At 33.5% G+C, this 17,231-nt stretch overlaps 1 protein-coding gene across 4 annotated transcripts in view; it reads left to right on the forward strand.

Annotated features, from left to right (window-relative positions):
• Positions 1–17,231, forward strand: part of LOC127848935 (uncharacterized) — an 81,705-nt gene that overhangs the window by 52,531 nt on the left and 11,943 nt on the right. Inside the window, exons 14-18 of one of the 4 annotated variants that reach the window (XR_008034827.1) lie at positions 14,149–14,220; positions 14,529–14,609; positions 15,110–15,160; positions 15,779–15,838; positions 16,263–16,337. The exons of the other annotated variants lie outside the window; for them this stretch is intronic. The gene's annotated coding sequence lies outside the window, so the exon portion shown is untranslated. The remainder of the gene's footprint in view (positions 1–14,148; positions 14,221–14,528; positions 14,610–15,109; positions 15,161–15,778; positions 15,839–16,262; positions 16,338–17,231) is intronic. 4 annotated transcript variants of the gene reach the window in all.

Here is a 17,231-nt window from a genome sequence, read left to right on the forward strand (position 1 = left end):
ACAAGTCTTCTTGTTTATTGTGTCTGTAAAGTGTACCACTGTCATAGATAACGACTCAAGCTTCATGGAGTTAGTGCAGTGAACGTTTCTGTGTTTGTTATATTGGAATTCCAATATAATACATGTGTGTGTTTTTAACGTATGTTATTATTATGATTTATGTTAAAGTTGTTACCTATTACTGTAAATATTGTCATAACAACGAAATTGTATTAGTAAAATGCGACAGAATATGCAATAATAATTATATAGCACTCATATATTTTTTAATATTGCATTTTCAGCTTCTGAAGTTCTGTGTTGTTTGTGGTTACGGAAAAATATTGACAATCATATCAGATAACATATTGTTGGGCAATTGTTTACACAAACACACAAATCAAAAGCAGCAATATTAACATAAGAACCGTCACATGGCTATTTAGGCAATATGATTATAACACTAAAATGCCGGATCAAGGCTAAACTTGACCACTGAGGTCAGTTTATTGAGTACAACTTGTTCAAAGGACGGATACCATTTTAGACGAGTTTACATAAGTAAGTCTTGTAGCTAGGTCCATACATAAACGTGATAGAGCTGGTACAAATATGGAATTTATTACGTTAAGTCGGACACGTTTTGTCGCAAGGTTTATCTTAAATTTACTTGATCTAGTTAAATTTAAGGCACACATAAATAGTTAAGTCACTATCACTGTGCCCGATGCAAGTGTGCGTTTGAAATTCGTCAAGTAATTTTTTTTATCTCGTGTTTAAGAGTGGCATTTATGAACGTAAAAATACAACATCAATATCTATCTTACTATTGAACATAACACCGTTTAATAATGAAATAAATTTTATTTAAATGAAATGCAATTTAAATTAAAAATATTAAGTTATATAAAACGTAGCCTATGCAAATTATTCATTTAGATTATGACAAATCTATTTATGTATTTTTTTTTATAAATATAATTGACTAACTTTTGAGAATTTCTTGCGTCGATAGTATTGGTTGCGGTATTGCTACTTTAATTTACATGGAACAAGTCATAAAAGTGTGTGTGTATATATATATATAGGAAGTACCTCTGGGTGAAATCTTCACCGAACAGCAATGGCGCTGCCTATAAATGGTACGGCTAAATTGTGTTTTAATTCCAATGAAATTTGCGGCACACATAGTACATATTACAATAAGAATGAACTATCTTAAAGAGTCTAGCTTAATTGGCTATTTTAAAACAAGCTCCCTCTCTCTTAAATGTTGTAATGTAATTTTGCTGAATTTAGGAAGCATGTTTCACTGACAATTTTAAATGAATCCGCTTGTTGTTCAAGGTCATGACCAGTTCATTTAATAATTCTCATTATAATTGTGTTATATCTTGTTATATGTTTCTTATATACAGCCAGTTAAACGAAACATATACCTTCAGTTGCAGACGCAAGAGAGAACCCTTGTTATACGATGCGGTTTTTTATTCGTAGCGCGTAACAAATTGAAAAAATAATATACAAAAAACATTTCATTGTAAATGCAATTTGACCTAAAAGGAGCCATATTAATTAAAAAGCAATACAACTAAAATAATTCAAAGCATTAAATGAATTTCAATAAACAGTCTGAAAAAGCTAAAAAAGTCAAAATTAAAAGACGAAATAAAAGACAAAAATTGTAACGTCTGTACTCTCGCAGTGTAATATGGCCTTTACTTACTGTAAATTACGTAAAACAAATTATTACCCTTTCAAAATAAATTTCTATCACACATATCCCATTGTAATTAATTTCTAAATACAAAAGTTCAGATACAACTGTATCTATTTTTCTATTGTCTTTTAAGTGCGTTAGACTTTTAACAGCTACAAAAGCTCTCGTGAGGACCCTATAAAAGAACACGCTTTCAGTTCAATATCCACTCACCTTAATATTCAAACGCCATGCAACGTCGGAATTTAACGTCTGTAAAACATTCCAGACCTATTAAGCATTGTCAAAATCAAACAAAATATTTTATGGTAAAGGTTTGAGCTCCGTTTGATATGTAAATATTGACGAACATTATACCAATTCTATTCAATGATAATTGGTCCATAGATTGACAATTATGCACCTTCTTTTCAGGTCATCCATTGATGTATTTCCTGTTCGTTCTTTCAACAGCGACTGACGTAAGGGCATTTTTGTTTGGTAATTATATACGGAAATACTTTTGAACACATATTTTATAATGTTAATACTTCCGAGAAACGTTTATGATGGTGGTGATAAATGTTTGTCTGTAGTAATAACATATAACCATGAATACAATTTAGAATCCCTTGAACTGTTGAAAGCGAGGTTATACGATTTTGTCAAATATTTATTAATTTAAATAAAATATGTAAAAACCTCATTAAACATATATTTCAATATAAATTAAAATAAAAGTTAAGAAAGATGTAGAAAAATGCGAAGCCAGATATTCAATTCTGATACCGAAAATGTCTGCACAGTCGAATTCGCCAGCATGTAAATCATGCATTTACGATGTGAATCTAAATTTAGTTGTACGGATCATATTAATTTCCTGCAACGATATCTATTCATACGACACACGAATACTAACTTAAAAGACGAATGCTTCGGTTATTGTAGAAAGATATGTTCGAAATATCTTCGTCACAATCGGCTCGGGTCGCTAATTTGTCTTTGCTGCATTTTATGAAATTCGTCATCAATGTATAATTTTTCTTGCCTATTTTGTGTCTTTGTAACATATTTTATCAATATATATAATTTAACACTTACAAAAAGTCATATAATCTCGCTTTACAGGTCATAAAAGGTCCATCTTTAATACGTAAAATAAATTGTGTTAGCAATATTATTATGGCAATTCTTATGGATTGAAGATAAAACATGTAAAAGATAACTTTATTTTTTTAGTATTCACAGGTATTTCTGACCTTTCCTTACAGATACGGATGCGTGTAGCAGCAGATCTGCCGAATATAAAGGTATTGAATCATATTAAATAAGAATATTGTTAACTCTTTTGTATTTTTCGTTTAAGATGATCATATTTTAGGATGCTTAAGCACAATCCGCGCTGTTATAAGTTTTAAGCATGTGTGTTTTTACAATATACACAGAGATTTTTAACTATTCTACGCGCAATTTTAATTTTATGTGTTTAAATGTTAACGGTTTACGTTTTTCGCCTTATTTATAGATACTATCGAATGCGATTGTCATTTTCCTGCTTATGTATAAACGGGACATTTCCACTTTTTGACTTAATAACCTTTTTATGCCCCCGTATCAAATGACTGGGTTATATTGTTTTTGGCCTGTCTGTCTGTCATTCTGTCACTCTGTCACTCTGTCATTCTTTCCATAAACTTTAACCTTGATCATAACGTTTGCAATATTGAAGACAGCAACTTGATATTTGGCATGCATGCGTATCTCATGGAGCTTCACATTTTGAGTGGTGAAAGTTCAAGGTCATCCATCAAGGTCAATGGTCAAATATATGTCTTCACATCAGCGCAGTAGGGGGCATTGTGTTTCTGACAAACACATCTCTTGTTCTTATTACAGTATTGACAATGACATTCGGAAATAACTGAAACTCTGACAAATAACTGTTGCGATTGTAAAAAGTACATAACTTAGCAATCGTTAACGTTGAATATTAACCGTTAAAATCACAAGAAAGAGGCCTGTACGTTTGGATGTTGTTCACTAATAAGTGAAAAAGAACTTTGTTCATGTGGGTGTTTACGAACAAATGGACGCACTTACGGACGGGCACACAGATAGACGTCCAGCGTGAATTCAGTATACATATCTAGGATTTAATTTTTCACGTGTTTTCCTAATTGTAGTGTTTTGTTTTGCAGACCTTATTAACCTCGCGCATGTGGAAAACTGTCTTAGCATAGACAAAGGTAAAACTCACGTATTGTCAATTTTTAAAAGTGTAAGTAAAAATACCATAATGCAAATTAGATGCTCTTAGTTAAAAAAACAAACACATCACTGGTATTTACAAATAAAATTTTGTTTCACGTACAATCCAGACGAATTATATGTCTTAAGTGGAGATGATTAATTCTTATAAATTTGTAATCTGGCTCCGTGTTTTTGGTTAGATTGGGATTTCCTGTTTATATTTCAGTTTCAGTTTGTTTATGTTTGCTTTATTTAAGATAAGGCATGTACAGCTTGATTTTGCTCTTAAACCGTTGCCCCGGAGGTAATGAACAGAAATTATTGATACAATGGAAGATATTTATTGGATTTGGTATACTATAAAATGCTACCATTAAACATATGTTTTCAGCATTAAACACAGTTTAGTCTAATAAAGGACAGTTTTTATGATAATACGCAGCACTACAGCAATGCAATACTTTCCTCAATTATTTATTATTTATGCGGCAACCGACCCTAATATAACAATTTTTCCTTTGCCTCCCAAGAACGTTGATCGTGGTCTTGTACAATATTTGGATGAAAATTATATTAGTTTACTTTCCCTTATTTTTCATAAAGTTAAAACAACTTGGAGACCGAGACCAGTACTGCCTTAACCATGTATTAAATCAAATGGGTGGTAAGTTCCACTTGTACACATTTTCACTTGTCGATGACTTAATAATTGTACTATTAGGGTTAATTATTATCCGAAATATTGTTAGACTGTGTACTTAACTAATAAAACTAACGATCGAGAACTTTTAATATAGTACACACCGTTCAAGTACAGTTTATGTTGATGCACTATCAAAATATATTCTATTTACTGTACGTGTTAATTTACTAAATAATTAAAAAGGTAACCTTGGTTGGCCTTCGTTTATATTTAATGACCCATTCTGTGTACTCGACAAGCATACGAAGTACTGATGTTGTTTTTCTTTGAATTCATTGTTCGTCGAACTCGGTATGTACATAAATTGTTACATGTAGCCTCGTTTACATAACATATTTGGATTCAAATTTATTGCTTTAAACTCGTCAAATACAATATTCACCTGACATATGCTTGTTCTCTGTTTAAAAAAACTTTTCGTTTAAATAACTGTACACATTCTATGTTTGCCTCTTGGATATTTCGTATACACATATTCTTCACATCGTTGTGCAATGCATTTATTGTTCTCCTCATACCAGACAGGTACGGTGTTTCCGTCACAATACCCGAGGATTGTCAGTGTAACGGTACCAACTCCCTTCTAAACTACCAATATTTTGTTCAAGACGGTAAGTACTAATGATCTTCATTTTGCGGATTTTCAGTGTTACGATATCAAGTCTGTGTTCAGCTAAAAGTGAAATGTACAGAGGGGAGTGATTATCGTATTTTACGAGGATTGTCAGTGTGTCAATACCTTCTCTCTTGTCAACAACCAATCTAATGGACATGACGGTACGTTATACTCTGACATCTACGAGGATTGTCACTCTACCCGAGAATTGTCAGTGTAACGGTACTAACTCCATTCTCAACAACCAATATTTTGTACAAGACGATAAGTCCTAATGATATACATTCCGTGGATAACGATACCAAATCCGTGGTTAGGTAAACGTGAAATGTAAAGAGGATAAGTGATTCGCGTATTTCACGAGGATTGTCAGAGTGACGATATCTAATGGACATAACGGTACGTTATACACGGACATCACGAACACGATGATTGTCAGTGTACCTGTACAAAATCCCTTCTTAAATACCAATATAATGTACTGAACAGTCTGACATGCCTTACGAGTATTGCCAGACTTATGATACCAACTCCTTTCTAAATCATCAATATTAATTATAGGATGAATGTTACTGTGATATCTGATGAAATGTACATGTATTTAATTATCAACGACTGGTCCTTTTTACACACGGGTGATCTAAACCAAATTGTTCTCAGATTTACAAATGTATTTCTTCAATTAGCTTCCCAGTTAATTCCGTCTTCCGATTTCACTATTCGACCAAACGATCGACCTTGGTATAAATCATCAATACGTAAAACATCCCGTCATAGGGACAGACAAAAGCATGTTGCTATATAATCTGGTAAAGTTTTCTGATTGGTCAGCATATAACCATCTACGAAACAAAGTCAATAATATGAAAAAAAACATGCTAAAGAATACCTCTTTAATACTCTTGAAATTGGACTTGCCGATTGTAGAAAATCTAATCGACGCCAATATTGGAAAACGGTTAAAATGCTAGTTAAAGAAAATGCAAATAGTGTTAATAGTATCCCTCCGTTGGTGAACCCAGATGAATCGTATTCGGTAACTGACATTGAAAAGGCCAATACATTAAATAATTATTTTGTATCAATATCAACAATTGATGATCGCGATCATGACGTACCACAATTACACTGAAAAACACGTAACACATTTGACGACATTTTTATTTCTGAACAAGACGTGATCGATGTTCTATGCAATTTAGACATTTAAAAAGCTAATGGTCCTGATGGTATTAGTAATAAATTATTAAAAGAAACATCCAAATCATTTAGTAAGCCACTATCAATTATTTTTAACAGATTTATACACGAAAACTTATTTCCACCCTTCTGGAAAGAAGCAAACGTTATGCCTCTCTTTAAAAAAGGTGAACAGTTTATTCTTTTGAATTATCGACCTATTTCCCTTATAAGCTGTGTTGGAAAAGTATTCGAAAGGGTTGTTTTCAAATACCTCTTCAACTACCTACATAAATCAACTTATATACAAGAATCAGTCAAGTTTTTTTACCAGGTCATTCTACTGTTTACCAACTAATTGACATGTATAACCAAATATGTAAATCGTTGGATGAAAAACAATCTACCTGTATCGTTTATTGCGACATAAGTAAAGCCTTCGAAAGGGTTTGGCACAAAGGTCTCATACATAAACTGAAAGAACTTGGGTTTTCAGGAAATATTATTGCCTGGATATCCCGCTATTTGTATTTAAGCATAAGTCGCCTTTTTGCTCACGACTATTTACTATCTGTTTCCTCAAATGACACAGCTATTTTTGAGAGTGTTTTAAATCATGACCTAGACTGCATAAACCAATGGGCAAAGAAATGGCTCGTCCAGTTTAATCCCTCGAAAACGGAAGTAATGTTTTTCAGTCTCTTGAAAAGTCAAAACCGTCCAAATTTAACTTTCGACGAAACCCATTTATCCTTTGTAAAAGAACATGAACTACTCGGTATTACGCTAAGTGATGACGGTTCGTGGCACAAACATATCGGCAATACATTTTGTATTACAAAATCAGCTTCCCAAATACTTGGATCCATGAGAATGATAAAGTACAAACTCAAGCGGGAAACACTCAATCAGATTTACGTTTCATATCTAAGACCTTTACAAGAGTATGCGTCCATTGTTTGGGACAACTGCACAAAATACGAAAAAAACTATAAAACAAATTCCAATTGGATGCAGCTCGTATTGTAACAGGATTAACAGGATCAACTAAAATTACTTTATTTGTAAAATATATTAATTGGGTTTCTCTCGGTGACAGACGGAAAATTCAAAAACGCGTTTTCGTATATAAACACAACACAAGTGCCTTACCACAATGTTTAAACGATATATTCCCAGCCACAACATATAATATTCCTTACTTGTTACGTAATCGAGGCGACTTTACAACAATTGCCCGCAGACTTGCGATTAACTCAAATTCAACTGTTCCTTCGTCTCTTAAGTTATGGAACGAACTTGACATCGATACAAGGCCTTTACCAACGCTTTCTAGTTTTAAAGTGCAGTAAAGCGTAAGTACAATCCTCCTATAGTTCTTTCGTTGTTCCTAGTTGGCGAACGAAAGCAACACATTTTACATGCACGTCTAAGAAACCACTGTAGCGACTTACATTCCGATTTACACTTAAACCACCTACTTGACAATCCGAAATGCGCTTGTAATAGTCCGATCGAAGACGTAGATCATTTCTTCTTCAAATGTCTTCTTTTCTCCGAGCAACGTATCGTGCTTTCGTCCCAGAACTAACTGATAACCAAAACAATGTGTTATTTTCGGAAGTTCAACGATATATTAAGACTTCGAACAGGTTCATATAAATTTTTGACTGTAAACACATTTTCAATGTTTTTCGCTTTTTCCATTTTATTATACAGATTTCAAGCATTTTCGCTGTAGATTATGTGCTATTTTGTAGTTTCTAGAGCTGGGTTGTGTGGAGCAATTTATTGTAATTTTGTATTCTTTGTTGTGGAGCAATTAGTTAATTATTTTTAATTTTTTATGTATTTTTTTCACTTCTGTTGTTTATATGTATGTTTAGTTTAGTTAATTGTAATATTATAACATTCTGAGTTTACTTTTTTTTCTCTTAACCATTTGGAATGTAAAACAGTGAATTAAATTACCTTTTGTTAATACATTTTCCCAAATGTTTATGTCGTCAGCTAAAGTCTATTTATTTACTTACTGAATTGTTTATAATACAATCACGAAGTGCACTTTGAATGTCCCTATTTACCGAATCGGAAATACTGGGAAGGGTCGTCATCTAATGTTGTTAAAACTTGTGACCCAACCTTTTTGCTTTGCTCTATACATTCGATAACATCAATTTGTAGTATATCTACTCTATGCACTATGCAACATATGTATATTTGTCTGAATGCATGTAGGAAAAGAAAATGCAATAAACTATTATTAACGTTAATGAGCTATTTAAAAGTTTGCTTATATAATCCATTTAACTTATTTATCTGTCAGTTGTATTATTGCTGTGATGCGAGTCCAATTTAATTATATGTATTTACACTTATCGCATGTATGAATGAGTTTATTTATTGTAAAACAAGAACATAGTATTAATATATTTTGTTATACGAATACAGATTTATATATTTGACTCTTTTGACACAACATGTCACCGCGGTTGTAAACCTTTATTTATGTCCGTGCAATTCCTTTGATAATTTAGGCAGACCTTATGTGAACGAAGTTCAAGATAGACATACAGCTGCTCTCGAATATATTTTTAATTGTCTTTATGATAGTTAATTTGATAAATAATCGTGCTTTATAATAAAATTACATTTACTACGTGTCTTTTTGTAGGCACAGGTGACAGGAAGAGCCAGTGTTTGAACAGTGAACCCAACTACAAAGGTAACTATGTAAAATCAAAGATTGCTGACAAGACATTGATACAAAATGTTGTGTACCTTTTTTTTGAAACACATCCGTAGCTGCCTATAGGCACAGTTTTATGATTGATAAAGCCGTTGTTTAATTGCAAGTGTTTCCCATTATAGTTGAAACGAGAGAAACCCACGTAAAAAAATCTGTATAACTTCGTGATAACGCAGTATTTTACTGATAATGCGCTCAGGATCTATGTCTTTGATCGAGCTTATTTTCAATTGTGACTCACAACCATTGTATTAAAGATTTGTACTAGGAGTCAAACAATTTAAATGTTTTATCTTATAAATAAGTATAAGGCAGTAAAAAAACACATGTCTTAGTCGTTAAGGAACATTAAGACATTCTTCAGTCCAATGAATATGTTCAAATGCTGCCCAGAGCCATTATCTCTTCAAAATTAAACACTCTTTAGATATGAGACATTTCTTAAACTCATATTAAATATCTATTTGAAGGGAGCAAAATATTTATTTTAAAGCCAACAAAAATACTCAAAACAAACGAATATTTTGTAAAACATTTTGTAAAATATTTCGTAAATTATTTCGTAAAATATTTTGTAAAATAAAGTTAAGTCATAAAAATCAGTGTTCCTTCTACAGGTAGCAAGAGCCAACATCTCAACGCTAATTGTGGTCTAGTAACACAGTTTTAACGAGACATAAAATGCCCCTGTTTATGTTTTGTGTGACAACATATTCCATGTGAATAACCCGCGACGATATCCAATCATTTACGAGCAAACACGAGATTGGCTTCGGGCAGCGTTGGAAGCACGACGTAGTTATCACGATCTGCCCGAGCCAATATCGCGTTCGCTTGTTAATGTACTGATATCGTCGAGGGAAATCCGCATGAAATATACTGTCACAGTCAAAAACCAAATTATCAAGTATTTTACAATTCAAGCGTATTATATTTTAAAGGAAGAAACTAACACGTCAATACGTGTTGGTTTTGTATTGATTCTTACATATTTAAATTTGTGAACAGGTTTGGGAACACTATTGCCAATATGTGGGTTAAATTTAGCTAATTATCATTCAGAACGTCGTAAGCCTTAACAAATCAAACATATCGGTTGCATGCAAATAAACAATCTGAGCACTTTGGTGAATACCGATTTGTTAATAAAGGCTTTTTTATACGAATTTTCCAGACTTGTTTTTACGATTTTTCTAATAATTTTATTTGCATCGTTTTAATATGTCATGTAGTTAAGACATATTGACACGAGTCAGATATTTTCACGATTTCCTTTTCCAGCTCTGTTTGACCAGTTTGTCGTTGACAACGGCAACAGAGCTCCTGTCTGTCGATCCCACCACTCGTGTATGGCACTTATTAGTTATGATTAAAACATGTCAAATATGGACATTTTTGGTTGTCTAAAATCTGATTGCTGAGCACGTAAATATTTATTGGTAATTGACTACTGAAAGTTTCAGATTGAAGTTTTCTCACTTTTTGTCCCCTACCGGTTTGCGCTCTGTCTGTCAATCTGTCAGTCCGTCAGTCAGTCACACTTTTTTGGATCCTGTGATAACTTTAAAAGTTCTTAATATTTTTTCATGAAACTTGAAGCATGGATGGATGGCAATATGGACATCATGCACGTCATTTCATTTTGTTCTTACGTCAAAAATTATGGTTGCAATGACAACAAATAGACTAAAATACTGCTGAAAATGGTGGTTTTCTGGATCCTGCGATAACGAAAGTTCTTAATATTTTTTCATGAAACATGGATAGATGGCAATATGGACATTACGCACGTCATTTCATTTTGTTCCTAAGTCCAAAAAAAATCTGGTTGCTATGGCAAAAATAATTTTATTGAACTGGTGAATTTCTGACAATGGTGGAGCCGGTAGGGGACTATATTGCTTGGCAATAGTCTTGTTTGGTTTGGTTTAATGTTTAATTTATGTACGAACAGTATCGTTGGTTTCAGTGTGGTTCCACGTTTCGCGCATCAAGGATTTCAGTTGTGCAAAGGATTTGATATACCACTTGAAATGTAAAGTATATACATTATATAAATATTAATTTTCTATTCGGATCATGATGATTTATATATTAAATGCAATTCATATTTGCCTTTCTAGAAAGAATATCGCATAATTATTATTGGTGATTGCAGCCACGTAACATTGGCGTGTTGGTGCGCCTAAAACGCACCCAAACGACTATACCTCATGCATTTTCTCGATATGATTATTAATTGTTCTTTCGAAACTTCGAGTTGGTGGAATTCTTATTTTCATGTCCGCATGCTTAGAGGAAGGCGTCAAATCGTTTAAAGGAAACTTTGACAAATATCTTTTGCTCGGATCTTCGTAATATCGAATATTTGTTTTGTCCACCATGTAGAACAGTGTGCGCTAGATAGACGCTCGTAGAACAATGTGCGCTAGATAGACGCTCGTAGAACAATGTGCGCTAGAAAGACTCTCGTAGAACAATGTGCGCTAGATAGACGCTCGTACAAGCATGCTTATTTGTTTGAAAGGCCACAACACTCCGATAAGCCGACGCGTTTAAACGACAATCCCTCCATTTTGAAAAAAAGGCCAACTTACCATGAGTCAACAGAAACTTCTTGTTGATACGAATAAGCAAACGTTCACATAAAACAAACCATGATGGGAAAACAAAAAATACAACTTGAATTAAATATAGCATTCTAAAGACATACTTTGAAAACAGATACGATAAGTAAAGATAGTTTATTAAAGTCTCATCATCATGTACCTAGTAAAACATATATAAATAGCTTTAAAACATAGTACATAAATGCCACTCACAATTCAGTTATAAGAGACAATACATATTATAAAAATACAGTTCAAAGTCAATAGCTAAAACTTTATGTACATATTTCACTTCAACAAATGAGAATGTTGTTCAAGTTTTTCAATTCAAATAGCGGTTTTAATTAATACAACATATGTAAGAGTAACATAAGTCTCAGATCTAATTGTTATGTGTGTTATAAAGATGTCTAATTGAAGCAGAAAATAGTATAATATTAAAGTTGTCCAAATGCAAATTGTAAAGAAGTTTAATGTCTACAAACAAAATTAAGATGATTAAAGGATGGTTTAGTGTGTATGGTAGTATTATGAAGCAAGAAAGAAATCTATTCCACCCAAGAAAATTCCTGTTATAGTAATGTTAAATGTATAACGTCTTATGAGATTAGAAAACTTGATATTTAACACTTTTGATATTTAACACTTTTGATACAGCTGTTATAATGATATATGATAAGAGATGTTTTAAAATCAAGATCATTGTTTATTTTCATAATATTACGTACAAAAAACATGCCTATGCGTCCATAAAGTTGTTGTGAGCTTGGAATATATCTTTTTTCAGATTCGTTTGATCAGCACCCAAGTCCATGTGTCTGCCAACGTAAGTATATAAAGCCTCGGTCACATCAAACGCGTCACACCCGCTGTACTGATAGCGCAGTGGTTGGTACATGCGCTTCTGAACTATGCGACCATGTTCAAGCCCGGTTCCCGAAAGCATGTGAGTTTGGTTTGTTGGTCAACCAATCGGACAGATGGGGTCTCCTACGGGTACTCCAGCTTCCCTAAATCAACAGAAAATTCGAAAATCGTTCAATTAAAACGTAATACATGGAAAATTAAAGCTAGAATTAAAAAAGAGGTGCTGGGACACACTCCGGGTTACACAATATGCCTCATCACAGGCACAGTAGTAACTCATAAATTACGAAATTCACACATAACGCTTCTAAGCAAGTCCGCAAATCAAGTTGAAGAGCGCATACGTTTAGCATGAGCTTGAACCAATCGTTCCGGGCATCGAACGGCTACATTTCAACGTATCCTTGTTCGCATGCGTCGTCAGTCAAATGCTTACGTATACAAACTGAAAGCATAAATCTATATGTGTATCCGCATATCTTGTTAGTCGTAATGGTCGTCAAAATATCAGCGTTAGGCCAACGCAGCCTTGATTTTACCGAGGCATTATGATAAAATGTATGTTATGTTATGAACTGTCCTATAAAATATTGTAGTTAAAATTTAAATAATGGTAAAATCTACAAAAATTGTCTGTTCAGTCTATGATTACACATATTTTATTGAATTATTACAATACCTATGCTATGTCTTTAAAACGTGAATATGTCACGGAGTTAGCAACAAAATATTACACAAATGAGATAAAAACAAGTATTTTGTATTTATTTTTTAATTTTGACAGAAAGTCTTCAGTATGGGGACCCAAACAATTGCCAGCAGTTTCAAAGCTATCAAGGTACGTCAAACTAACAAACCAGTCAATACATAATTGAAATTTATGGCGATTTTTATTCTGATTTATTTCATGCCTGTTTAAATAAGATAAAACATCATGTAATTACTCAATAGTTCGTTGTTCAAGTCGAATATAATTAAAATTCTTGCGTGCAAAGTTTTCTACAATTTTCTTTTGTAAAAATAATGTTCAAGTACGTTTTGGCTTGGTTACCAGTATTATAAAAACCAGCTGCTGTTGTCTTTGTCTGAAGAACAGTCGCACTGTGTTTGGTTGAATATTACTCTATAAAACTGTAATCGAAGTTGGCGTTTTCGATATTTCCCTTTTCCTTTTCAGCCTTGCTGAAACTTAAAGATACCAACTGATGCATGAGCAAAAATTCGCGTATGTATATGCATACTTTTGTGGTGGTAAAACGATTGTGTCTCTTGGTTATGCATCAGTACTTTCTTTATCATTCCCTTATGTTTGTCGTTATATTCCATTAGTTGTCAGAATAAGGCTTCGAAGTAAACATATTTAGCAAGTGTATCTTAAATACTCAATCAAAAAAGTTCAACAATTTCTCTCAGTGAAATTGAAAGATTATATTCATATTTACATAAGCAATTTTATACATTGAACTTATAGTAACTTTTGTTTTTGCTATCTTTTAGAATGGGATCTTTTGCATGATCTTGAAATAAGGAGTCCAGCTTGTCGTAAAAACATCACTTCAGTTCTTGCAAGTAAGTCTTGTACATAATTTGCATATGACAAATATTTTCTTGGCCTGTCTATTTTTTAAGGGTTTCGTGAACAATAGAGACCACTATCGATTAATTTCAGAAATCTGAATGTGCCAATTTATGATTATATGTACTGTAAATATTCTCAAACCAAATACTTCTTTGTAAAGTTAATATTAAAGGATGCACTGCACATTGATCCAGCATGAATGAGCAAATGTTGCACATTATCGTCTGTATAAAAGTTTATATTGTTCGCGTCAAAGACTCTGTCTTTGATATTATTATCATTGTTTTGTGGATTTCAGTGCATTTCCACGATCATCTTCCGCTGGATCCATGTAGCTGTCATGCTGGTAAATCTATATCGAACGATCAGCCTGTTTTGGGTAAGTAACATAAATATCGTTTGTTCAGTCAGTATTTACTCGAATTTAATAGTTTTTTATTAGTTATGAAGTAAACTTGTATTTAAACCGTCGCTGTTCTTAATTTCCTGAAGAGGTTAACATAATCAGAAGGGGGGATCAAGTGAAAATAATATGGCAACGTCCCTGGCGAGACAGGTAGTTTCGCCCTTGTATACTGTACCCTTAATTAATTTCATTAATTGTTAAAATGCCATTCACAGTCCAGCCATATCGACAAGAAAGTGATAAGCGTTGATTTCGTATTAATATTCGCTCTATATCTCGACTTTACTCGCTGCGAAATTTTTGGCGAGTTACAAAATAACAGCCCCCCTTGGTTGTTACATAATTACCAACTTTGATAACCATGTTATGCACAATTTCCTTTGTTCATGGGTATAACGACTTCTGTTCAAGACGCATGATCGGATACTTCATAAATTGTTGTTTTGTTTCGTTTTGATAAACTATATTTTCAGAGGAAGGCCGATTCCAAGATTGCACAAATGCAAAAGAAAGCAGCTATTCTAGTAAGCGTTTTCGAGTAACTTTTTATGAGATCGAAATGTACTACAAAATGAGCGTGTGATAAAGAAATGCAAGACAGTTTCAATCTTTTTAAGTGAGGAAATGATTAACAATAACCATCAATATTACATGTCAGTCTTATTATTTATGTTACAATAATTATTGTTGTAAATGTGTTGTTTACTTGTATGTATTTTTTTTAAACCATGTCCGTATGTTGCTGTATTACCATTTAGCCATGTATTTAAGCTGTGGCCCCGTTTTCAAATATGTTGATACTCTGCTTCGAGCTTTGATTCTTTTTTTAGATTTCCACAACCTTATTTGCAATATCAGGTCACAAAACAATAACAATTCAAAAAATAATTAAACTGCTTTACAGACGAGTAAAATGTAATAATTGTCCTTTATTTCGTGATTTTTTTTCTCAAAAATAGAAAACAATTTTATCGAGTGGTTGTGTATGCTTTATACACCATAATTTATATTAATAGCTTATATGAATGCGTTCCTAAATTAAATTAAACACTTACAGCGATGATTAGAATTATCAAAACCTTAACAGTATTTTCAATGTAATATAAAGTTTTATGTGTTATGATAACTGTTTTGTGGTGCAGATCTTCGGAAAGAGCTATTTTATGGAGCGAAAGAGGCTGGCTGCTCTACACATTTCCATCGTGAGTTGCCCTCTATAAATCAATAGTTCGTATAGTGAAACGTTGTATAAACTCTATGGTTTATAACGAATGCGGTTTCTAAACATTTTCTTTTTATACCCTTTCCACGTAGGTTGATTGAGCTGGCCCAGAACCGGATTCAACGATACTTTTCAATAAACATAGCTAGACTGTAGCAACCGCTAGATGACGTTCTATTTTAGAGCACAAACTATATGTGATGATGAATATTGATGGTGATAAATGTAATGATCATGATGATGATGGTTGAGATCGCGGGTAGAGGTGATGATGAGACGATGGTAGTGGTTGTGGCGAAAGTTTAGGAGCTAGTATTAACTTCATTATGTACAAAACATATCAACCTGTTTCCGTTTTCACGAATCATATTTACCACTGCAACTAAATGCTTATTACATTACAGTATGGCAGCAGTTGCTGAACATACGACCATTAGGGGCTTATGACTGTACAATGGACCTTATTCTCAGAGCAGCAAGTAAGTATACGACCGTTCCAGGCTTATGACTGTACAATGGACCTGATCATTAGAGCAGCAAGTTAGTATACGACCATTCGAGGCTGATGACTGTACAATGGACCTGATTCTTAGAGCAGCAAGTAAGTATACGACCATTCGAGGCTGATGACTGTACAATGGACCTGATATAAAGCAGCAAGTTAGTAAACGACCATATGAGGTTTATAACTGTACACTGGACCTGATTCTTAGAGCAGAATGCAAGTAAACGGCCATTCCAGGCTTACGACTGTACAATGGACCTGCTTCTTAGAGCAGCAAGTAAGTATACAGCCATTCAAGGCGTATTACTGTACAATGGGCCTGATTCTTAGAGCAGAATGCAAGTAAACGGCCATTCCAGGGTAACGACTGTACAATGGACCTGCTTCTTAGAGCACCAAGTAAGTATACTGCCATTCATGTCTTATTACTGTACAATGGGCCTGATTCTTAAGGCAGAATGCAAGTAAACGGCCATTCCATGGTTACGACTGTACAATGGACCTGCTTGTAATAGCAGCAAGTAAATATAAGGCCATTCGAGGCTTATGAATGTACAATGGACCTGATTCTTAGAGCAGCAAGTAAGTATACGGCCATTCGAGACTTATGACTGTTAACTTTACCTGATTCTTAGAGCAGCATGTACGTTTACGACCATTCCATGGTTACGATTGCACAATGGATCTGATTCTTAGAGCAGCAAGTAAGTATACGGCCATTAGAGACATATGACTGCACAATGGACATGATTCTTAGAGCAGCATGTAAGTATACGGCAATTCGAAGATTAAAAATGTACATTATCCTGATTATTAGAGCGGCAAGTAAGTATACGACCGTTCCAGAGTTACGATTGCACAATAGACC

This window comes from Dreissena polymorpha, chromosome 10, assembly GCF_020536995.1.
Source record: "Dreissena polymorpha isolate Duluth1 chromosome 10, UMN_Dpol_1.0, whole genome shotgun sequence".
NCBI lineage: Eukaryota > Metazoa > Mollusca > Bivalvia > Myida > Dreissenidae > Dreissena > Dreissena polymorpha.